This window comes from Hyla sarda, unplaced genomic scaffold (genome assembly GCF_029499605.1).
Source record: "Hyla sarda isolate aHylSar1 unplaced genomic scaffold, aHylSar1.hap1 scaffold_1817, whole genome shotgun sequence".
Taxonomy (NCBI): domain Eukaryota; kingdom Metazoa; phylum Chordata; class Amphibia; order Anura; family Hylidae; genus Hyla; species Hyla sarda.
In genome coordinates, this window is record NW_026608464.1 from 615 (window position 1) to 22,731 (window position 22,117).

General features: G+C 44.2%; 8 non-coding genes across 8 annotated transcripts; all 8 read left to right on the forward strand.

The window, feature by feature from the left end:
- The first annotated feature begins 546 nt into the window (after positions 1-546).
- LOC130314384 (U2 spliceosomal RNA) lies at positions 547-740 on the forward strand. The gene has a single exon (XR_008862085.1). It is a non-coding gene; the product is annotated as a U2 spliceosomal RNA (small nuclear RNA).
- A 2,126-nt stretch (positions 741-2,866) lies between these two features.
- Positions 2,867-3,059, forward strand: LOC130314379 (U2 spliceosomal RNA). The gene has a single exon (XR_008862081.1). It is a non-coding gene; the product is annotated as a U2 spliceosomal RNA (small nuclear RNA).
- A 2,132-nt stretch (positions 3,060-5,191) lies between these two features.
- Positions 5,192-5,382, forward strand: LOC130314391 (U2 spliceosomal RNA). The gene has a single exon (XR_008862091.1). It is a non-coding gene; the product is annotated as a U2 spliceosomal RNA (small nuclear RNA).
- Positions 5,383-7,474: 2,092 nt separating this feature from the next.
- LOC130314382 (U2 spliceosomal RNA) lies at positions 7,475-7,662 on the forward strand. The gene has a single exon (XR_008862083.1). It is a non-coding gene; the product is annotated as a U2 spliceosomal RNA (small nuclear RNA).
- A 2,106-nt stretch (positions 7,663-9,768) lies between these two features.
- LOC130314385 (U2 spliceosomal RNA) lies at positions 9,769-9,960 on the forward strand. Its single transcript, XR_008862086.1, has one exon. It is a non-coding gene; the product is annotated as a U2 spliceosomal RNA (small nuclear RNA).
- A 2,113-nt stretch (positions 9,961-12,073) lies between these two features.
- Positions 12,074-12,266, forward strand: LOC130314383 (U2 spliceosomal RNA). The gene has a single exon (XR_008862084.1). It is a non-coding gene; the product is annotated as a U2 spliceosomal RNA (small nuclear RNA).
- A 2,098-nt stretch (positions 12,267-14,364) lies between these two features.
- On the forward strand, positions 14,365-14,557 carry LOC130314386 (U2 spliceosomal RNA). The gene has a single exon (XR_008862087.1). It is a non-coding gene; the product is annotated as a U2 spliceosomal RNA (small nuclear RNA).
- Positions 14,558-21,414: 6,857 nt separating this feature from the next.
- On the forward strand, positions 21,415-21,603 carry LOC130314388 (U2 spliceosomal RNA). Its single transcript, XR_008862089.1, has one exon. It is a non-coding gene; the product is annotated as a U2 spliceosomal RNA (small nuclear RNA).
- Positions 21,604-22,117: the final 514 nt, after the last annotated feature.

Here is a 22,117-nt window from a genome sequence, read left to right on the forward strand (position 1 = left end):
AGGGATTTGTGATGTCACCTAGAACCTTCACAGCAGCGACAGCTTTATGAGGAGCATCAGCACTGCTCTGCCTGAGCAGAACCATCACCGCCATAGGTTGTCAAATAACCCGGATTTAACCCACACAGGTAAGTCCAATGGGGTGCAGGCATGTCCTCTATGCTTACAGCTTCCCGTGGGTGTTGGTTTGATACCGTTTGGGGACAGCCAAGGAGGCCTCTGCAGGCAACAAAGGTAGGTGTGTGCTTGTGTGTGTGTTTCCTATGCAGATCCTAAGCCCAGTGTCACATGCAAGTAGGAGGAGTAAGAAGGGTTCCTGGCAATCCGGTTATGGGATTGCATTTAAAAAGGCCCGTGGGAGTGCAATGGGCCCCTGTCTTGCTGCTTAGCAATAATGGTATGGGTTTAGGTTCTGCTGTGTGTACTGGTGGTTGACTGCCCCCCAGCCCAGAGTGTGCATGGAAAAATTGTCTGGCAGCCTCCCTGACAGCAAGCAGTGATAGTGCCCATGAAGGGGACCTTGTTGGGCCCGCCCCTTTCACGGTTATCGCTTCTCGGCCTTTTGGCTAAGATCAAGTGTAGTATCTGTTCTTATCAGTTTAATATCTGATACGTCCCCTATTCTGGGGACCATATATTAAATGGATTTTGAGAACGGAGGGCCGATTTTCGAAGCTTGCTTCCGTCGCCCTATGCATTGACCCGATTATGGCAGTATCTTCGGGTACAGTGCACCACCCCCTTACAGGGTTAAAAAGAAAGATTCCTACTTTTCATTGCTACCTGGCTTGCTGGCTAGCCAGCTAGCCAGCCCTGTGGCCCTTGCTGCTGCTGCAGCCAAAAAACAAAAGGGTGGTGCTGCTGCCTGCTTCTGCTGCTTCTGCTTCTGCTTGTGTCTGGCCCCTGTTTGGAGCGTCCAGGCACAGGACCTTCTGCTGCTGCTGACTAAAATGGCCTCCTTAATTGGATCATTTGAGTAGCCAGCACACCTGTGCAGGTAGGGCATGACATGATAGGCAGCTGCCTTGATAGCGGGGTGGGTGCTGAATGTTCCTAATTGACAAAATAAGATTAATGCTTATGAAGAAATATAAAATCTCATCCCTTCCCCAATATCGCGCCACACCCCTACCCCTTAATTCCCTGGTTGAACGTGATGGACATATGTCTTTTTTTCGACCGTACTAACTATGTAACTATGTAACATAACATGGGGGGGGGGGGTCTCCTGGCTGTTCACACAGGTGTGTCATTGCTGTACATTGACCATGCATTGCTTCTGTGGTATTGCAAAGGCAAAGACAAAATGCTTCCAGCCATCCATTGCACTGAATGGATTGGTCATCAGCTGGCTGTCTATGTCCAGCATCAATTATAGACCAAAGTACAGAGGGTTAGGCTATGCTATTGTGCACCTACCTGATGCATCAGAAGGTGCGAGGCCCTTGCTAAATTCTGTGCACAGACTTTGAGATCTATGCTTTAGACTGTAATCTAAACCTGCTCCAACATGGACTGACATTCTGGCCTACTTTCAGCCGATGCGACTTGTCTGTCGCTGAATCAGTCGCTTTTTATGTATTCAGCACCTATGTATAATGTTGTAAAAATGCTCTAGAAGCTAAAGTCGCAGAAATGTCACACATATTTGGCCTGCAACTTTCTGTGCGACAAATTCAGACAGGAAAAATCAGTATAAATCCTTAGAAAATTATCCCCCAGTGTCTCCATCTGCTGGCGGTATTGAATAAGCATTGCTGCACTGATGGGGTATGCATTAGACGAAAAAAAAGAAGAAAAAGAAGAATAATACGCCCAGAAAAGAGGCGAAAAGGCGAAAAACGTAAAAAAAACGTGAAAAAAAAGTAAGAGGATAGAGAAGGGAAATAAAAAGGTGGAAATGGGTTTAAAAGTGATTTCGGCGGAGAAATATATATTATTATATATATATATATATATATATATATATATATATATATATATGCGCACACACACACATAGATATAAACGTATTCTCCGTTGAGATATTGCAGCCGCTGCTGTGTCCAGGCCCAGGAGCCTTAGCACTGTGCTGTGATGTCACTCAATACCACTGACATCACTAGGTGTAAACAACATCTCTCCTTTGCTGTGTATGTGACTATGGAGCTGTTTGGTGATGTCGTCTATTACGGCCTTCATAGAAGCAACAGGAGATTGTTGCATCCATCTTGAACACTCAGAACTACAGTGCTATGATGTCACTCACTTCCACAGGCCTTGCAGAGTGGTAAACAACAACAACCCAGCTTTGTTGTGTATGTAACCAAAGGGATTTGTGATGTCACCTAGAACCTTCACAGCCAGCGACAGCTTTATGAGGAGCATCAGCACTGCTCCTGCCTGAGCAGAAAACCATCACCGCCATAGGTTGTCAAATAACCCGGATTTAACCCACACAGTGTAAGTCCAATGGGGTGCAGGCATGTCCTCTATGCTTACAGCTTCCCGTGGGGTGTTGGTTTGATACCGTTTGGGGGACAGCCAAGGAGGCATCTGCAGGCAACAAAGGTAGGTGTGTGCTTGTGTGTGTGTTTCCTATGCAGATCCTAAGCCCAGTGTCACATGCAAGTAGGAGGAGTAAGAAGGGTTCCTGGCAAATCCGGGTTATGGATTGCATTTAAAAAGGCCCCGTGGGAGTGCAATGGGCCCCTGTCTTGCTGCTTAGCAATAATGGTATGGGTTTAGGTTCTGCTGTGTGTACTGGTGGTTGACTGCCCCCCAGCCCAGAGTGTGCATGGAAAATTGTCTGGCAGCCTCCCTGACAGCAAGCAGTGATATGTGCCCATGAAGGGGGACCTTGTTGGGCCCCGCCCCTTTCACGGTTATCGCTTCTCGGCCTTTTGGCTAAGATCAAGTGTAGTATCTGTTCTTATCAGTTTAATATCTGATACGTCCCCTATCTGGGGACCATATATTAAATGGATTTTTGAGAACGGGGGGCCGATTTCGAAGCTTGCTTCCGTTCGCCCTATGCATTGACCCGATATGGCAGTATCTTCGGGTACAGTGCACACCCCCTTACAGGGTTAAAAAGAAAGATTCCTACTTTCATTGCTACCTGCTTGCTGGCTAGCCAGCCTAGCCAGCCCCTGTGGGCCTTGCTGCTGCTGCAGCCAAAAAACAAAAGGTGGTGCTGCTAGCTGCTTCTGCTGCTTCTGCTTCTGCTTGTGTCTGGCCCCTGTTGGAGCGTCCAGGCACAGGACTTCTGCTGCTGCTGACTAAATGGCCTCCTTAATTGGATCATTTGAGTAGCCAGCACACCTGTGCAGGTAGGGCATGACATGATAGGCAGCTGCCTTGATAGCGGGTGGGTGCTGAATGTTCCTAATTGACAAAATAAGATTAATGCTTATGAAGAAATATAAAATCTCATCCCTTCCCCAATATCGCGCCACACCCCTACCCCTTAATTCCCCTGGTTGAACGTGATGGACATATGTCTTTTTTCGACCGTAACTAACTATGTAACTATGTAACATAACATGGGGGGGGGGGGGGGGGGGGGGTCTCCTGGCTGTTCACACAGGTGTGTCATTGCTGTACATTGACCATGCATTGCTTTCTGTGGTATTGCAAAGGCAAAGACAAATGCTTCCAGCCATCCATTGCACTAATGGATTGGTCATCAGCTTGGCTGTCTATGTCCCGCATCAATATAGACCAAAGTACAGAGGGTTAGGCTATGCTATTGTGCACCTACCTGATGCATCAGAAGGTGCGAGGCCCTTGCTAAATTCTGTGCACAGACTTTGAGATCTATGCTTTAGGACTGTAATCTAAACCTGCTCCAACATGGACTGACATTCTGGCCTACTTTCAAGCCGATGCGACTTGTCTGTCGCTGAACAGTCGCTTTTTATGTATTCAGCACCTATGTATAATGTTGTAAAAATGCTCTAGAAGCTAAAGTCGCAGAAATGTCACACATATTTGGCCTGCAACTTTCTGTGCGACAAATTCAGACAGGAAAAATCCAGTATAAATCCTTAGAAAATTATCCCCAGTGTCTCCATCTGCTGGCGGTATTGAATAAGCATTGCCTGCACTGATGGGGTATGCATTAGACGAAAAAAAAGAAGAAAAAGAAGAATAATACGCCCAGAAAAGAGGCGAAAAGGAGAAAAACGTAAAAAAACGTGAAAAAAAAGTAAGAGGAAGAGAAGGGAAAAAAAGGTGGAAATGGGTTTAAAAGTGATTTCGGCGGAGAAATATATATATATAATATATTTATATATATATTATATATATATATATATATATATATATTATATATATGCGCACACACACACATAGATATAAACGTATTCTCCGTTGAGATATTGCAGCCGCTGCTGTGTCCAGGCCCAGGAAGAGCCTTAGCCACTGTGCTGTGATGTCACTCAATACCACTGACATCACTAGGTGTAAACAACATCTCTCCTTTAGCTGTGTATGTGACTATGGAGCTGTTTGGTGATGTCGTCTATTACGGCCTTCATAGAAGCAACAGGAGATTGTTGCATCCATCTTGAACCCTCAGAACTACAGTGCTATGATGTCACTCACTTCCACAGGCCTTGCAGAGTGTAAACATCAACAACCAGCTTTGTTGTGTATGTAACCAAAGGGATTTGTGATGTCACCTAGAACCTTCACAGCAGCGACAGCTTTATGAGGAGCATCAGCACTGCTCTGCCTGAGCAGAACCATCACCGCCATAGGTTGTCAAATAACCCGGATTTAACCCACACAGGTAAGTCCAATGGGTGCAGGCATGTCCTCTATGCTTACAGCTTCCCGTGGGTGTTGGTTTGATACCGTTTGGGGACAGCAAGGAGGCATCTGCAGGCAACAAAGGTAGGTGTGTGCTTGTGTGTGTGTTTCCTATGCAGATCCTAAGCCCAGTGTCACATGCAAGTAGGAGGAGTAAGAAGGTTCCTGGCAAATCCGGGTTATGGATTGCATTTAAAAAGGCCCCGTGGGAGTGCAATGGGCCCCTGTCTTGCTGCTTAGCAATAATGGTATGGGTTTAGGTTCTGCTGTGTGTACTGGTGGTTGACTGCCCCCCAGCCCAGAGTGTGCATGGAAAATTGTACTGGCAGCCTCCCTGACAGCAAGCAGTGATAGTGCCCATGAAGGGGACCTTGTTGGGCCCGCCCCTTTCACGGTTATCGCTTCTCGGCCTTTTGGCTAAGATCAAGTGTAGTATCTGTTCTTATCAGTTTAATATCTGATACGTCCCCTATCTGGGGACCATATATTAAATGGATTTTTGAGAACGGGGGCCGATTTCGAAGCTTGCTTCCGTCGCCCTATGCATTGACCCGATATGGCAGTATCTTCGGGTACAGTGCACCTCCCCCTTACAGGGTTAAAAAGAAAGATTCCTACTTTCATTGCTACCTGCTTGCTGGCTAGCCAGCTAGCCAGCCCTGTGGGCCTTGCTGCTGCTGCAGCCAAAAAACAAAAGGGTGGTGCTGCTGCTGCTTCTGCTGCTTCTGCTTCTGCTTGTGTCTGGCCCCTGTTGGAGCGTCCAGGCACAGGACTTCTGCTGCTGCTGACTAAATGGCCTCCTTAATTGGATCATTTGAGTAGCCAGCACACCTGTGCAGGTAGGGCATGACATGATAGGCAGCTGCCTTGATAGCGGGTGGGTGCTGAATGTTCCTAATTGACAAAATAAGATTAATGCTTATGAAGAAATATAAAATCTCATCCCTTCCCAATATCGCGCCACACCCCTACCCCTTAATTCCCTGGTTGAACGTGATGGACATATGTCTTTTTTCGACCGTACTAACTATGTAACTATGTAACATAACATGGGGGGGGAGGGGTCCCTCCTGGCTGTTCACACAGGTGTGTCATTGCTGTACATTGACCATGCATTGCTTCTGTGGTATTGCAAAGGCAAAGAACAAATGCTTCCCAGCCATCCATTGCACTAATGGATTGGTCATCAGCTGGCTGTCTATGTCCCGCATCAATATAGACCAAAGTACAGAGGGTTAGGCTATGCTATTGTGCACCTACCTGATGCATCAGAAGGTGCGAGGCCCTTGCTAAATTCTGTGCACAGACTTTGAGATCTATGCTTTAGACTGTATCTAAACCTGCTCCAACATGGACTGACATTCTGGCCTACTTTCAGCCGATGCGACTTGTCTGTCGCTGAAACAGTCGCTTTTTATGTATTCAGCACCTATGTATATTGTTGTAAAAATGCTCTAGAAGCTAAAGTCGCAGAAATGTCACACATATTTGGCCTGCAACTTTCTGTGCGACAAATTCAGACAGGAAAAAATCAGTATAAATCCTTAGAAAATTATCCCCCAGTGTCTCCATCTGCTGGCGGTATTGAATAAGCATTGCTGCACTGATGGGGTATGCATTAGACGAAAAAAAAGAAGAAAAAGAAGAATAATACGCCCAGAAAAGAAGGCGAAAAGGAGAAAAACGTAAAAAAACGTGAAAAAAAAAGTAAGAGGAAGAGAAGGGAAAAAAAGGTGGAAATGGGTTTAAAAGTGATTTCGGCGGAGAAGAATATATATATATATATTATATATATATATATATAATGCGCACACACACACATAGATATAAACGTATTCTCCGTTGAGATATTGCAGCCGCTGCTGTGTCCAGGCCCAGGAGCCTTAGCACTGTGCTGTGATGTCACTCAATACCACTGACATCACTAGGTGTAAACAACATCTCTCCTTTGCTGTGTATGTGACTATGGAGCTGTTTGGTGATGTCGTCTATTACGGCCTTCATAGAAGCAACAGGAGATTGTTGCATCCATCTTGAACCCTCAGAACTACAGTGCTATGATGTCACTCACTTCCACAGGCCTTGCAGAGTGTAAACAACAACAACCCAGCTTTGTTGTGTATGTAACCAAAGGATTTGTGATGTCAACCTAGAACCTTCACAGCAGCGACAGCTTTATGAGGAGCATCAGCACTGCTCTGCCTGAGCAGAACCATCACCGCCATAGGTTGTCAAATAACCCGGATTTAACCCACACAGGTAAGTCCAATGGGGTGCAGGCATGTCCTCTATGCTTACAGCTTCCCGTGGGGTGTTGGTTTGATACCGTTTGGGGACAGCCAAGGAGGCATCTGCAGGCAACAAAGGTAGGTGTGTGCTTGTGTGTGTGTTTCCTATGCAGATCCTAAGCCCAGTGTCACATGCAAGTAGGAGGAGTAAGAAGGGTTCCTGGCAAATCCGGGTTATGGATTGCATTTAAAAAGGCCCCGTGGGAGTGCAATGGGCCCCTGTCTTGCTGCTTAGCAATAATGGTAAGGGTTTAGGTTCTGCTGTGTGTACTGGTGGTTGGACTGCCCCCCAGCCCAGAGTGTGCATGGAAAATTGTCTGGCAGCCTCCCTGACAGCAAGCAGTGATAGTGCCCATGAAGGGGACCTTGTTGGGCCCGCCCCTTTCACGGTTATCGCTTCTCGGCCTTTTGGCTAAGATCAAGTGTAGTATCTGTTCTTATCAGTTTAATATCTGATACGTCCCCTATCTGGGGACCATATATTAAATGGATTTTGAGAACGGGGCCGATTTCGAAGCTTGCTTCCGTCGCCTATGCATTGACCCGATATGGCAGTATCTTCGGGTACAGTGCACCACCCCCTTACAGGGTTTAAAAAGAAAGATTCCTACTTTCATTGCTACCTGCTTGCTGGCTAGCCAGCTAGCCAGCCCTGTGGGCCTTGCTGCTGCTGCAGCCAAAAAACAAAAGGTGGTGCTGCTGCTCGCTTCTGGCTGCTTCTGCTTCTGCTTGTGTCTGGCCCCTGTTGGAGCGTCCAGGCACAGGACTTCTGCTGCTGCTGACTAAATGGCCTCCTTAATTGGATCATTTGAGTAGCCAGCACACCCTGTGGCAGGTAGGGCATGACATGATAGGCAGCTGCCCTTGATAGCGGGTGGGTGCTGAATGTTCCTAATTGACAAAATAAGATTAATGCTTATGAAGAAATATAAAATCTCATCCCTTCCCAATATCGCGCCACACCCCTACCCCTTAATTCCCTGGTTGAAACGTGATGGACATATGTCTTTTTCTCGACCGTACTAACTATGTAACTATGTAACATAACATGGGGGGGGGGGGGGGGTCTCCTGGCTGTTCACACAGGTGTGTCATTGCTGTACATTGACCATGCATTGCTTCTGTGGTATTGCAAAGGCAAAGACAAATGCTTCCAGCCATCATTGCACTAATGGATTGGTCATCAGCTGGCTGTCTATGTCCCGCATCAATATAGACCAAAGTACAGAGGGGTTAGGCTATGCTATTGTGCACCTACCTGATGCATCAGAAGGTGCGAGGCCCTTGCTAAATTCTGTGCACAGACTTTGAGATCTATGCTTTGACTGTATTCTAAACCTGCTCCAACATGGACTGACATTCTGGCCTACTTTCAGCCGATGCGACTTGTCTGTCGCTGAACAGTCGCTTTATTATGTATTCAGCACCTATGTATAATGTTGTAAAAATGCTCTAGAAGCTAAAGTCGCAGAAATGTCACACATATTTGGCCTGCAACTTTCTGTGCGACAAATTCAGACAGGAAAAATCAGTATAAATCCTTAGAAAATTATCCCCAGTGTCTCCATCTGCTGGCGGTATTGAATAAGCATTGCTGCACTGATGGGGTATGCATTAGACGAAAAAAAAGAAGAAAAGAAGAATAATACGCCAGAAAAGAGGCGAAAAGGAGGAAAAACGTAAAAAAACGTGAAAAAAAAGTAAGAGGAAGAGAAGGGAAAAAAAGGGTGGAAATGGGTTTAAAAGTGATTTCGGCGGAGAAATTATATAATATATATATATATATATATATATATATATATATATATATGCGCACACACACACATAGATATAAACGTATTCTCCGTTGAGATATTGCAGCCGCTGCTGTGTCCAGGCCCAGGAGCCTTAGCACTGTGCTGTGATGTCACTCAATACCACTGACATCACTAGGTGTAAACAACATCTCTCCTTTGCTGTGTATGTGACTATGGAGCTGTTTGGTGATGTCGTCTATTACGGCCTTCATAGAAGCAACAGGAGATTGTTGCATCCATCTTGAACCCTCAGAACTACAGTGCTATGATGTCACTCACTTCCACAGGCCTTGCAGAGTGTAAACAACAACAACCCAGCTTTGTTGTGTATGTAACCAAAGGGATTTGTGATGTCACCCTAGAACCTTCACAGCAGCGACAGCTTTATGAGGAGCATCAGCACTGCTCTGCCTGAGCAGAACCATCACCGCCATAGGTTGTCAAATAACCCGGATTTAACCCACACAGGTAAGTCCAATGGGGTGCAGGCATGTCCTCTATGCTTACAGCTTCCCGTGGGTGTTGGTTTGATACCGTTTGGGGACAGCCAAGGAGGCATCTGCAGGCAACAAAGGTAGGTGTGTGCTTGTGTGTGTGTTTCCTATGCAGATCCTAAGCCCCAGTGTCACATGCAAGTAGGAGGAGTAAGAAGGGTTCCTGGCAAATCCGGGTTATGGATTGCATTTAAAAAGGCCCCGTGGAGTGCAATGGGCCCCTGTCTTGCTGCTTAGCAATAATGGTATGGGTTTAGGTTCTGCTGTGTGTACTGGTGGTTGACTGCCCCCCAGCCCAGAGTGTGCATGGGAAAATTGTCTGGCAGCCTCCCTGACAGCAAGCAAGTGATATGTGCCCATGAAGGGGACCTTGTTGGGCCCGCCCCTTTCACGGTTATCGCTTCTCGGCCTTTTGGCTAAGATCAAGTGTAGTATCTGTTCTTATCAGTTTAATATCTGATACGTCCCCTATCTGGGGACATATATTAAATGGATTATTTGAGAACGGGGGCCGATTTCGAAGCTTGCTTCCGTCGCCCTATGCATTGACCCGATATGGGCAGTATCTTCGGGTACAGTGCACCACCCCCTTACAGGGTTAAAAAGAAAGATTCCTACTTTCATTGCTACCTGCTTGCTGGCTAGCCAGCTAGCCAGCCCTGTGGGCCTTGCTGCTGCTGCAGCCAAAAAACAAAAGGTGTGGTGCTGCTGCTGCTTCTGCTGCTTCTGCTTCTGCTTGTGTCTGGCCCCTGTTGGAGCGTCCAGGCACAGGACTTCTGCTGCTGCTGACTAAATGGCCTCCTTAATTGGATCATTTGAGTAGCCAGCACACCTGTGCAGGTAGGGCATGACATGATAGGCAGCTGCCTTGATAGCGGGTGGGTGCTGAATGTTCCTAATTGACAAAATAAGATTAATGCTTATGAAGAAATATAAAATCTCATCCCTTCCCCAATATCGCGCCACACCCCTACCCCTTAATTCCCTGGTTTGAACGTGATGGACATATGTCTTTTTTCGACCGTACTAACTATGTAACTATGTAACATAACATGGGGGGGGGGGGGGGGGGGGGTCTCCTGGCTGTTCACACAGGTGTGTCATTGCTGTTACATTGACCATGCATTGCTTCTGTGGTATTGCAAAGGCAAAGACAAATGCTTCCAGCCATCCATTGCACTAATGGATTGGTCATCAGCTGGCTGTCTATGTCCCGCATCAATATAGACCAAAGTACAGAGGGTTAGGCTATGCTATTGTGCACCTACCTGATGCATCAGAAGGTGCGAGGCCCTTGCTAAATTCTGTGCACAGACTTTGAGATCTATGCTTTAGACTGTATCTAAACCTGCTCCAACATGGACTGACATTCTGGCCTACTTCAGCCGATGCGACTTGTCTGTCGCTGAACAGTCGCTTTTTATGTATTCAGCACCTATGTATAATGTTGTAAAAATGCTCTAGAAGCTAAGTCGCAGAAATGTCACACATATTTGGCCTGCAACTTTCTGTGCGACAAATTCAGACAGGAAAAATCAGTATAAATCCTTAGAAAAATTATCCCCCAGTGTCTCCATCTGCTGGCGGTATTGAATAAGCATTGCTGCACTGATGGGGGTATGCATTAGACGAAAAAAAAAGAAGAAAAAGAAGAATAATACGCCCAGAAAAGAGGTCGAAAAGGAGAAAAACGTAAAAAAACGTGAAAAAAAAGTAAGAGGAAGAGAAGGGAAAAAAAGGTGGAAATGGGTTTAAAAGTGATTTCGGCGGAGAAGATATATATATATATATATATATATATATATATATATATATATATATATGCGCACACACACACATAGATATAAACGTATTCTCCGTTGAGATATTGCAGCCGCTGCTGTGTCCAGGCCCAGGAGCCTTAGCACTGTGCAGTGATGTCACTCAATACCACTGACATCACTAGGTGTAAACAACATCTTCTCCTTTGCTGTGTATGTGACTATGGAGCTGTTTGGTGATGTCGTCTATTACGGCCCTTCATAGAAGCAACAGGAGATTGTTGCATCCAATCTTGAACCCTCAGAACTACAGTGCTATGATGTCACTCACTTCCACAGGCCTGCAGAGTGTAAACAACAAAAACCCAGCCTTTGTTGTGTATGTAACCAAAGGGATTTGTGATGTCACCTAGAACCTTCACAGCAGCGACAGCTTTATGAGGAGCATCAGCACTGCTCTGCCTGAGCAGAACCATCACCGCCATAGGTTGTCCAAATAACCCGGGATTTAACCCACACAGGTAAGTCAATGGGGTTGCAGGCATGTCCTCTATGCTTACAGCTTCCCGTGGGTGTTGGTTTGATACCGTTTGGGGACAGCCAAGGAGGCATCTGCAGGCAACAAAGGTAGGTGTGTGCTTGTGTGTGTGTTTCCTATGCAGATCCTAAGCCCAGTGTCACATGCAAGTAGGAGGAGTAAGAAGGGTTCCTGGCAAATCCGGGTTATGGATTGCATTTAAAAAGGCCCCGTGGGAGTGCAATGGGCCCCTGTCTTGCTGCTTAGCAATAATGGTATGGGTTTAGGTTCTGCTGTGTGTACTGGTGGTTGACTGCCCCCCAGCCAGAGTGTGCATGGAAAATTGTCTGGCAGCCTCCCCTGACAGCAAGCAGTGATAGTGCCCATGAAGGGGACCTTGTTTGGGCCCGCCCCTTTCACGGTTATCGCTTCTCGGCCTTTTGGCTAAGATCAAGTGTAGTATCTGTTCTTATCAGTTTAATATCTGATACGTCCCCTATCTGGGGACCATATATTAAATGGATTTTTGAGAACGGGGGCCGATTTCGAAGCTTGCTTCCGTCGCCCTATGCATTGACCCGATATGGCAGTATCTTCGGGGGTACAGTGCCACCACCCCCTTACAGGGTTAAAAAGAAAGATTCCTACTTTCATTGCTACCTGCTTGCTGGCTAGCCAGCTAGCCAGCCCTGTGGGCCTTGCTGCTGCTGCAGCCAAAAAAACAAAAGGTGGTGCTGCTGCTGCTTCTGCTGCTTCTGCTTCTGCTTGTGTCTGGCCCCTGTTGGAGCGTCCAGGCACAGTGACTTCTGCTGCTGCTGACTAAATGGCCTCCTTAATTGGATCATTTGAGTAGCCAGCACACCTGTGCAGGTTAGGGCATGACATGATAGGCAGCTGCCTTGATAGCGGGTGGGTGCTGAATGTTCCTAATTGACAAAATAAGATTAATGCTTATGAAGAAATATAAAATCTCATCCCTTCCCCAATATCGCGCCACACCCCTACCCCTTAATTCCCTGGTTGAACGTGATGGACATATGTCTTTTTTCGACCGTACTAACTATGTAACTATGTAACATAACATGGGGGGGGGGGGGGGGTCTCCTGGCTGTTCACACAGGTGTGTCATTGCTGTACATTGACCATGCATTGCTTCTGTGGTATTGCAAAGGCAAAGACAAATGCTTCAGCCATCCATTGCACTAATGGATTGGTCATCAGCTGGCTGTCTATGTCCCGCATCAATATAGACCAAAGTACAGAGGGTTAGGCTATGCTATTGTGCACCCTACCTGATGCATCAGAAGGTGCGAGGCCCTTGCTAAATTCTGTGCACAGACTTTGAGATCTATGCTTTAGACTGTATCTAAACCTGCTCCAACATGGACTGACATTCTGGCCTACTTTCAGCCGATGCGACTTGTCTGTCGCTGAACAGTCGCTTTTTATTGTATTCAGCACCTATGTATAATGTTGTAAAAATGCTCTAGAAGCTAAAGTCGCAGAAATGTCACACATATTTGGCCTGCAACTTTCTGTGCGACAAATTCAGACAGGAAAAATCAGTATAAATCCTTAGAAAATTATCCCCCAGTGTCTCCATCTGCTGGCGGTATTGAATAAGCATTGCTGCACTGATGGGGTATGCATTAGACGAAAAAAAAGAAGAAAAAGAAGAATAATACGCCCAGAAAAGAGGCGAAAAGGAGAAAAACGTAAAAAAAACGTGAAAAAAAGTAAGAGGAAGAGAAGAGGAAAAAAAGGTGGAAATGGGTTTAAAAGTGATTTCGGCGGAGAAATATATATATATATATATATATATATATATATATATATATGCGCACACACACACATAGATATAAACGTATTCTCCGTTGAGATATTGCAGCCGCTGCTGTGTCCAGGCCCAGGAGCCTTAGCACTGTGCTGTGATGTCACTCAATACCACTGACATCACTAGGTGTAAACAACATCTCTCCCTTTGCTGTGTATGTGACTATGGAGCTGTTTGGTGATGTCGTCTATTACGGCCTTCATAGAAGCAACAGGAGATTGTTGCATCCATCTTGAACCCTCAGAACTACAGTGCTATGATGTCACTCACTTCACAGGCCTTGCAGAGTGTAAACAACAACAACCCAGCTTTGTTGTGTATGTAACCAAAGGGATTTGTGATGTCACCTAGAACCTTCACAGCAGCGACAGCTTTATGAGGAGCATCAGCACTGCTCTGCCTGAGCAGAACCATCACCGCCATAGGTTGTCAAATAACCCGGATTTAACCCACACAGGTAAGTCCAATGGGGTGCAGGCATGTCCTCTATGCTTACAGCTTCCCGTGGGTGTTGGTTTGATACCGGTTTGGGGACAGCCAAGGAGGCATCTGCAGGCAACAAAGGTAGGTGTGTGCTTGTGTGTGTGTTTCCTATGCAGATCCTAAGCCCAGTGTCACATGCAAGTAGGAGGAGTAAGAAGGGTTCCTGGCAAATCCGGGTTATGGATTGCATTTAAAAAGGCCCCGTGGGAGTGCAATGGGCCCCCTGTCTTGCTGCTTAGCAATAATGGTATGGGTTTAGGTTCTGCTGTGTGTACTGGTGGTTGACTGCCCCCCAGCCCAGAGTGTGCATGGAAAATTGTCTGGCAGCCTCCCTGACAGCAAGCAGTGATAGTGCACCATGAAGGGGACCTTGTTGGGCCCGCCCCCTTTCACGAGTTATCGCTTCCTCGGCCTTTTGGCTAAGATCAAGTGTAGGTATCTGTTCTTATCAGTTTAATATCTGATTACGTCCCCTATCTGGGGACAATATATTAAATGGATTTTGAGAACGGGGGCCGATTTCGAAGCTTGCTTCCGTCGCCCTATGCATTGACCCGATATGGCAGTATCTTCGGGTACAGTGCACCACCCCCTTACAGGGTTAAAAAGAAAGATTCCTACTTTCATTGCTACCTGCTTGCTGGCTAGCCAGCTAGCCAGCCCTGTGGGCCTTGCTGCTGCTGCAGCCAAAAAACAAAAGGTGGTGCTGCTGCTGCTTCTGCTTCTGCTTGTGTCTGGCCCCTGTTGGAGCGTCCAGGCACAGGACTTCTGCTGCTGCTGACTAATGGCCTCCTTAATTGGATCATTTGAGTAGCCAGCACACCTGTGCAGGTAGGGCATGACATGATAGGCAGCTGCCTTGATAGCGGGTGGGTGCTGAATGTTCCTAATTGACAAAATAAGATTAATGCTTATGAAGAAATATAAAATCTCATCCCTTCCCCAATATCGCGCCACACCCCTACCCCTTAATTCCCTGGTTGAACGTGATGGACATATGTCTTTTTTCGACCGTACTAACTATGTAACTATGTAACATAACATGGGGGGGGGGGGGGTCTCCTGGCTGTTCACACAGGTGTGTCATTGCTGTACATTGACCATGCATTGCTTCTGTGGTATTGCAAAGGCAAAGACAAATGCTTCCAGCCATCCATTGCACTAATGGATTGGTCATCAGCTGGCTGTCTATGTCCCGCATCAATATAGACCAAAGTACAGAGGGTTAGGCTATGCTATTGTGCACCTACCTGATGCATCAGAAGGTGCGAGGCCCTTGCTAAATTCTGTGCACAGACTTTGAGATCTATGCTTTAGACTGTATCTAAACCTGCTCCAACATGGACTGACATTCTGGCCTACTTTCAGCCGATGCGACTTGTCTGTCGCTGAACAGTCGCTTTTTATGTATTCAGCACCTATGTATAATGTTGTAAAAATGCTCTAGAAGCTAAAGTCGCAGAAATGTCACACATATTTGGCCTGCAACTTTCTGTGCGACAAATTCAGACAGGAAAAATCAGTATAAATCCTTAGAAAATTATCCCCCAGTGTCTCCATCTGCTGGCGGTATTGAATAAGCATTGCTGCACTGATGGGGTATGCATTAGACGAAAAAAAAGAAGAAAAAGAAGAATAATACGCCCAGAAAAGAGGCGAAAAGGAGAAAAACGTAAAAAAACGTGAAAAAAAAGTAAGAGGAAGAGAAGGGAAAAAAAGGTGGAAATGGGTTTAAAAGTGATTTCGGCGGAGAAATATATATATATATATATATATATATATATATATATATATGCGCACACACACACATAGATATAAACGTATTCTCCGTTGAGATATTGCAGCCGCTGCTGTGTCCAGGCCCAGGAGCCTTAGCACTGTGCTGTGATGTCACTCAATACCACTGACATCACTAGGTGTAAACAACATCTCTCCTTTGCTGTGTATGTGACTATGGAGCTGTTTGGTGATGTCGTCTATTACGGCCTTCATAGAAGCAACAGGAGATTGTTGCATCCATCTTGAACCCTCAGAACTACAGTGCTATGATGTCACTCACTTCCACAGGCCTTGCAGAGTGTAAACAACAACAACCCAGCTTTGTTGTGTATGTAACCAAAGGGATTTGTGATGTCACCTAGAACCTTCACAGCAGCGACAGCTTTATGAGGAGCATCAGCACTGCTCTGCCTGAGCAGAACCATCACCGCCATAGGTTGTCAAATAACCCGGATTTAACCCACACAGGTAAGTCCAATGGGGTGCAGGCATGTCCTCTATGCTTACAGCTTCCCGTGGGTGTTGGTTTGATACCGTTTGGGGACAGCCAAGGAGGCATCTGCAGGCAACAAAGGTAGGTGTGTGCTTGTGTGTGTGTTTCCTATGCAGATCCTAAGCCCAGTGTCACATGCAAGTAGGAGGAGTAAGAAGGGTTCCTGGCAAATCCGGGTTATGGATTGCATTTAAAAAGGCCCCGTGGGAGTGCAATGGGCCCCTGTCTTGCTGCTTAGCAATAATGGTATGGGTTTAGGTTCTGCTGTGTGTACTGGTGGTTGACTGCCCCCCAGCCCAGAGTGTGCATGGAAAATTGTCTGGCAGCCTCCCTGACAGCAAGCAGTGATAGTGCCCATGAAGGGGACCTTGTTGGGCCCGCCCCTTTCACGGTTATCGCTTCTCGGCCTTTTGGCTAAGATCTTGTATCTTGTCAAGGGGCTCTGAGTTCGTCGAACCTTCGGCCTTGAGGCATCGGCGGTTTTTTAGCCGTCTTAAGCCTCATGCTGCTATAGGAGGAGGACTTACAAAGAACGGGAAGGCGATCCCCCATGGCGACCCTTAGGTTTGCTGCGCATACTGAAACTCGGATTAAGAACACCTTCCGTATTGAAGTGGATGAGGAGGAAAAGGAGAAGATGACTTTGGAATTTTTTGTCAAGAGAATTATGCTGGATTTATTGCACATTCAGAGAGAAGATGTGTTTTGCCTAAAAGACCCAGGTAAAGGACTTTTCATTCTTACCTTGACTTCCGCATCTGCATGTGACCATATGTTTGAGAGAGTTCGGGAGCTTGCCAATGAGGAGGATATGAAAGGACTTGTTTTCATTGCTCTATATTCTAATGGCGATGTTCCACTGGTGGTTACTATGCACGATCCATACGTGGATATAAGAGACATTGTCTTATTTTTAAACCAATATTGTGCGGAAGTCAAATACTCTCATAAAATAATGAATGCAATGGACTTTTGGACTGGAAAGCATAAGTTTGCTGTTAAGTTCAGAGAAGATGTGAGAGGAATTGGAGGTCTGTGTCGCCCACCTGCAAATTTTTTAATTGGGCGTAAACGTGGCTATTTATTCTACCCTGGGATGCCGTATTATTGCAGGAAATGCCATGAATATGGTCATACACAAGAATCTTGCAAAGAGGAAGTGGTTATTTGCAAAAGATGTGGCCAAAAAGGCCACACCACTTTGGACTGTCAAAATGAGATTCTGTGTAATGTGTGTAAGCAGAAAGGACACGCTTTTAAGGATTGTCCTCAACGCTCCTGGGCCAATATTGTGGCTACGTCGGCTGGTCCCTCGATGAGGAAGAGCTCCATGGATGCTGTGCCTGTGCCTAAGACCCACACCCTGAAAGTGATGCCTGAGTCTTCTGCTACCGGAATTCCTGTGATACCTGCTGTGGCTCATGTCTCCAAAAGCATTGTGTCCCCGGGGAAGGTCGTGGGACCTGAGACAGAAGTGAGGGGTTCTCCTCTCATGGAAGTTGAGGGTCCTGGACCGCCCAGAAGGGATACAGAGGAGATGGATGTAGAAGAACGGCGAAAGAGGAAAAGCAGAGACCGGAAAGAGGAAAAGGGCCTTAACATCAAAAGGAGTGGTCGAGTTAGTGCGGACGAGGGGAACGTGGAGATTGTCTGCCAAAAGGTTATAACAGCATCCGACCCTGTTAATATTGAGGAATTTGTGTCACCACCTACAGATTGGGGTTCTTTGTCTGAGGATAATGAATGACCCAGGAGCTACCAAGTGTTAATATCTCCTCCTTCAATGTGAGGAGTTTGAAGAGCCCAGAGAGGAGGGCTGCTTTATTTTCTTTCTTGTCTTCTTTGCCTACAGACATTTTATTTTTACAGGAATGTGCCATTGATTATGATATCAATTATTCATCTTTGAGATCTGAATGGACTCTTGGCCCGTCTGTGTGGTCAGGGGATAATGAGAGGAAAGTGACTGGTGTTGGCATACTGTTCAAGAGCAGTGAGTATAAAGTTACCTCCTTCACAGACATTGTACCCGGTAGAGCCCTGCTCGTTCATATTATTTATAATGACATGAATATGAGACTTTTAAATGTATATGCCTCTCCAGATAAGGATGAAAGATCTGATTTATTAGAGAAAATTCAGTTTTATTTACCGGGTTCATCCCCGCTTATCATCGCTGGTGATTTTAATTGTATAATGGCAGGAGAGGAGCGGGCTGGAGGATCTGAACAAAGGAAAGATAAGACTGAAAAACAACTAAAGGATTTTATAGTTGATTTTAATTTAAAAGATTTGTGGAGAACCTCTTTCCCTAATGACCCTGGGTATACCTGGGGGAATAGCCTTTATATGTCAAGGATTGATTATATTTTTGCTTCTGGATTTGCATTTTATGGGAATATGCAATTGACTTCTACCTTTTTTTCAGATCATAAGATTTTATCTGCTACATGTAAGTTTGATGGGGTTTGCAGAGCCAAAGGAGTCTGGCGTCTGAATGTCTCTTTGCTTGAAGATGAAGAAATTAAATGTAATTTTATCTATCTTTTTAAAAAATTGCAGAACTCAAGGACTAATTTTAATTCTCTTTTAGCATGGTGGGAATTCTGCAAGGTAAAATTTAAAGAGTATTTTATTAAGATGGGTGTTAAAAAAACAAAAGAGAAATTGAAATGGTATAGAGATCTTAACACAAAACTACAAACCTATTATCAACTCAAAGAGCTGGGTGTATATGTAGACGATCTGATTTTAAGTGTTAAAAGTGATATTCAGAAGGCTATAACTAACAAAGGGAAAGAAATAATTTTTAACTCCAAAGTTGAATGTAAAGAGAAGGATGAAAAGTGTACAAGATTCTTTTTTAAAAAGGTAATGGAAACAAAAAAGTTAATGATTAACATTGAGGATGAAACTACTAATGTAGGAATGTTATCCAAAGCTAAATCCTTTTATCAAGATCTGTTTAATGAGAAACCCATTGATATATCTGCTGCTAATTTTCTCCTAAGCACTTTAGATTGTGGTTTAAGTAAGGAGGACCAAGATGCACTTTGCACAGAAGTAAGATGCCAAGAATTAGAAATTGCTGCTAAAAGTTTATCCACAGGTAAAACACCAGGTTCTGATGGACTTCCTGTAGAGTTTTATAAAACCTTTTGGGAAATTTTTAAAGATGATTTGCTTAATATTTTTAAGGAGGCTTTTAATTCTGATGTTCTACCTTTATCTTGGAGGAGTGGTATAGTGTCTCTGATCCCCAAAAAGGGGGATAGGAACAGCTTAGAAAATTGGAGACCAATTACGCTTCTTAATGTTGATTATAAGATTATGTCAAAAATTTTTGTTAACAGAATGAAGCCATTTTTGCACAAGGTCATCCATGTGGATCAGGTATGTGGTGTCCCAGGAAGGAGTGTAGCTGAACCTTTAAATGCTATTAGGGACGTCATATGGTATCAGCAAGAGCGGAATCAAAATATAGCCATTCTATCTCTAGATTTTCATAAAGCGTTCGATAGAGTATCACATTGTTTTTTATGGATGGTTTTACAACGCATGGGTTTTCCTAACATACTTATTAAGCAAATTGCTCTCTTATATAAAGGTTCTTTTAGCAGGATTTTAATAAATGGTTTCCTTACAGATTTTATTAATTTATCATCAGGGGTAAAGCAAGGCTGCCCTTTGTCTCCTATACTGTTTATATGTGCAATAGAACCTCTGTTAAACTTAATAAGGAATGATAAAATAATAAAAGGAGTGCCAGTTCCTGGAGGTAATAATGCCACCCTTAAAGTGTGTGGCTATATGGATGATATTAATGTTTTTTGTGAAAGTTCCTTCTCTTTACAAAGAGTTGTTGATGTTACTGATTTCTTTTGTAAAGCTTCTGCTTTTAAACTTAATTTATCTAAATGTGACTGTTTTTATATAGGTAAATGGGAAAACGTGCAAATACCAAACCTAAAATTACAGTCAGAAAAAATAAAAATCCTTGGAGTCATCTTTGATAAAAATAACAATGGTGAGGAAAGTTGGCTAATGGTAAAAGAAAAGGTAAAGAAGAAAGTAGACTTTTGGTCCCTTAGGAAATTATCTTTAGAAGGTAAAATTTTGGTGATTAAGGCTATGCTAATACCCATTATGCTCTATTTAAATATGATTTATCCTCCTAATGAACTTATGTCTAGGCAACTTCAGAGGATTCTCTTTGAGTTTCTATGGAGTTCTAAAGCAGAAAAATTAAAAAGAGATATTATGTATAAGTCACAAAAAAATGGAGGAAAACAGGTTCCCTGTATTAGAAAATTTTTATACTTAAGGTTTTTTAGTTGGTGTTTTAGGGGACTTTTTATGAAAAGTGTATGGTCCTGTTTTTTAAAGTACTCTGCGGGACATATTTTTAGAAGAAGAAAATGGGTGTTTTTATCATTATCTTCTCCTGTACTTTTAACTCCGCCTAAACATTATGCCATCTTAGAAAAAATTATACGTATGTATAACCTTAAAGACTTTGACTTGTTAACCTTGAGGGATGCTCGCAAGATAGAAGTACAGTTAAATTTGCAAGAAGAAATATGTATGGTCTCTAATTTTTCTTATAATAGGTGTGTACAAATATGGAAAAAGGTAAACGAGCCATATCTTTTTAATGAGCACAAGGATTTAGCATGGATGATTATCCATGAGTGTCTTCCGGTAAGATTTTTCCAATATAGAAGAGGTCTAAATGCTGTATGTGTCTGTCCCCGGGAAAATTGCAATATAGATGAAACTGTTTTGCACCTTTTCTGGAATTGTTATTTTGCACAAAAGGTTTTTAGACTAATTGGTTCTTTATTGAAATTCCTAACAGGTCTAAAAGTTTTAAATCATGAAGTTGTTTTATATGGCAAAAGTGATGGAGTTACGAAAGAAAAAGAGAGAATTTTGTGGATTTTTATCAACTGTACAAAAAATGTATTATGGAAAGTTCGTAATATCCTTGTCTTCAAAAGAGATTTTATTTGTGAAAAAGAATGTTTGAAGATGATATACAGTGAAGTTTACTTGTACTATTTAATTGATAAAAAGAGATATGGGCAGAAAAAAGCATTAGCTATGTGGAATTTACATTTATGGAAAACAGTATTTGAAGTATTGTAAAAATTTTCTTGTGATGTATTTAAGTTTTTGAGTTTTTTCAATAAAAATGTAAAAAAAAAAAAAATCTGTTCTTATCAGTTTAATATCTGATACGTCCCCTATCTGGGGACCATATATTAAATGGATTTTTGAGAACGGGGGCCGATTTCGAAGCTTGCTTCCGTCGCCCTATGCATTGACCCGATATGGCAGTATCTTCGGGTACAGTGCACCACCCCCTTACAGGGTTAAAAAGAAAGATTCCTACTTTCATTGCTACCTGCTTGCTGGCTAGCCAGCTAGCCAGCCCTGTGGGCCTTGCTGCTGCTGCAGCCAAAAAACAAAAGGTGGTGCTGCTGCTGCTTCTGCTGCTTCTGCTTCTGCTTGTGTCTGGCCCCTGTTGGAGCGTCCAGGCACAGGACTTCTGCTGCTGCTGACTAAATGGCCTCCTTAATTGGATCATTTGAGTAGCCAGCACACCTGTGCAGGTAGGGCATGACATGATAGGCAGCTGCCTTGATAGCGGGTGGGTGCTGAATGTTCCTAATTGACAAAATAAGATTAATGCTTATGAAGAAATATAAAATCTCATCCCTTCCCCAATATCGCGCCACACCCCTACCCCTTAATTCCCTGGTTGAACGTGATGGACATATGTCTTTTTTCGACCGTACTAACTATGTAACTATGTAACATAACATGGGGGGGGGGGGGGGGGGGGTCTCCTGGCTGTTCACACAGGTGTGTCATTG